The 2,500-nt window shown below is 49.0% G+C and overlaps 2 protein-coding genes across 10 annotated transcripts in view; one reads left to right on the top strand and one right to left on the bottom strand.

Annotated features, from left to right (window-relative positions):
- Positions 1 to 2,500, bottom strand: part of LINGO1 (leucine rich repeat and Ig domain containing 1) — a 393,052-nt gene that overhangs the window by 198,732 nt on the left and 191,820 nt on the right. The gene's annotated exons all lie outside the window — the stretch shown is intronic.
- Positions 1 to 2,500, top strand: part of LOC147015021 (uncharacterized) — a 74,774-nt gene that overhangs the window by 5,798 nt on the left and 66,476 nt on the right. The gene's annotated exons all lie outside the window — the stretch shown is intronic.

Genomic DNA, 2,500 nt, shown 5'->3' with positions numbered 1-2,500 from the left:
TATATATATATATATATATATATATATATATATATATATATATATATATATATATATATATATATATATATATATATATATATATATATATATATATATATATATATATATATATAGCTACGTTTGAGGGGGGGGGTATGCATTCAAAGGGTAATTAGGATGTTTAATTAGGTATGCCATGTTGTTCGAGTTTACCAGGATCTCGATGTAATAAGTAGCAATTCAGTGGTGATAAGTTGTCTAGTAAATGTTCATTTCTTCAAGGGGGGAAATGATAATTGTCACGTAATTAGATAGGGACACAGGATAGGGTAAGGGTGTCTGCGTAAACACCTTTTAGTCGTCACGGCCAGTCTCAATGGACTTCACAGGACAGTGCAGCGGATGGCTCCGCCCCGTGATCACGATTGGCGGAAGGCGATGGCGGTGGGCCAATAAACGGCTCGATTGGAAGTGACGAGGACCAAGGATAAAAAGGTTCTGTTCGGGGTCGAAAAAGAAGAGGAAGAAGATTACAACCAAAAGATCGTGTTTTTTTTGGTGGGGAGGCTGTTGCGCGGGGAGCATCCTTGTTGTTGTGCTGACACGATCGTGTTCTTGATCGTGTCTTGGAGCCTTGCTGAGCCTCGTGCCTCACCTTGGTTGGCTCTGGGGTTCTGCTGACTCGGAGTACGGGGTCGAACGGCGGGCGGACCTGCCTCCTTCTCCTGCTCGCAACTTGGCGCCAGAACTGGTTCCCTGGCGGCTGTGAGCGGACTTGGGCCAAGACCAGGAGGTCGACAGCACCACGGTTTCTCCTGCCCCCCTGACGAGAGCAAGGCCAGCTCGTCCGACGCCGATCCAGGGACAGTTGCGTCCACACCACGGTCCAGCCTGACCACCAGAAATAGCTACGTTTTGTGTGTGTGTGTGTGTGTGTGTGTGTGTGTGTGTGTGTGTGTGTGTGTGTGTGTGTGTGTGTGTGTGTGTGTGTGTGTGTGTGTGCTTGGCGCCTTAGAAGGTTTGAGATCTGTATATTCATTGGAATTGTCTGTGTTTTTCCCCACGCCTGATCCCACACCATCCCGTCGAATCGCCCCGGATCCCTCTTCTTGCTGAGTCTTGTTATTTCTGCTTAATAGTAAAAACAAATAAACATCATCAACTCAGTGAAAAGCGACTCGTGCCACCTTCCTCGTCCCGTTTGCGGTAGAGCGATTAGAACCGCCATGTTTGGGTTATAAACAAATAAACCGCCTCCATCGTTTCGGCTCATTCTACGTTGGCGGGACTGTTCAAGTCCCGTGGACGTCACAATATATATTTATATATATATGTGTGTGTGTGTGTGTGTGTGTGTGTGTGTGTGTGTGTGTGTGTGTGTGTGTGTGTGTGTGTGTGTGTGTGTGTGTGTGTGTGTGTGTGTGTGTGTGTGTGTGTGTGTGTGTGTGTGTGTGTGTGTGTGTGTGTGTGTGTGTGTGTGTATGTATATATTGTGACGGTGGTGGAAATTCACAGAACACCATTCAGGTTCCCCAGAGATAAGTTATTTCGATAAGTACGTGTTTCAGGTTAGATTCCCCCACCGATGTATAATGGGTCTTGTTCGTGTGCCTGTCTGTGCATCTTTGAGTAAGCCGTTATTCTTTTTCTATCTTTTGTTTTAAACAAACATCTCCTCAGCAACAAACCCTACAACCATGCCACCTCCACCACAACGCCAACAACTCTACAACCACGCCATCCCCACCACAGCGCCATCAACATCGCGACACCATCACGCCCGCCTCAGCAACAGCGGCAAAATGCCGTCGATAGGAACTCGCGGCGCGACAGGAAGAACCACATTCCAACGTCCGTGTGCAAATCGGCCGTGGAGATGGCTGATCACCATAATCGGATCAAAACGGACTTTGCCGTGAAGGGAACTGGCCAATCAGAGGTGAAAGGGGTGGAGCCAACCTGGGGTGAAGGTTCAAAGGTCAAAGGGGGAAGCGCCGACTTCGGTTGGCAAAACCAACAACTAAATCACCCCTCTGGGATATAAAAAGGCACGTTTCGATGCGGAGTTAGTGGAGTTGGTGGGAGTTTTGTCGGAGTTTGTCGGGTGGAGAGTTTGTCGGGTGGGAAGACCGTTGGCGGTTCGACACGGAGAGCGGAGTATGGAGAGTCGGGCACGCCACCAGCCCGACTAACCAAGCCAGCGGTTTGACGCGGAGTACGGAGAGTCGGGTGCACCACCAGCCCGACCAACCAAGTCACCATTCAAGCTGCTGCCACGTTGGCAACGGGCCAGGGAGATGAAGACCACGGAGTCGCCACCAAGGGGCGGCAAGGGAACCAGCCCGGTCTCTCGGAGCCCTCGGTCAACCAGGCTCCCGAGTTTGGAAATAAAGGCTCGTCACCCCGTTTTCTTTCCCTTGGGTTTTTGTATGAAAGTCTATGGCGCCTTGTCTCGAAGTAGAATTGTGATTAAGTATGTGCTTGTACATTATCGTATAGATCTCGGCTGTAGGTTTTT

This window comes from Eptatretus burgeri, chromosome 12 (genome assembly GCF_056783735.1).
Source record: "Eptatretus burgeri isolate ZD-2024b chromosome 12, Ebu_testis_v1, whole genome shotgun sequence".
Classification (NCBI taxonomy): Eukaryota; Metazoa; Chordata; class Myxini; order Myxiniformes; family Myxinidae; genus Eptatretus; species Eptatretus burgeri.
This window is presented reverse-complemented; position numbering and strand designations above follow the sequence as displayed.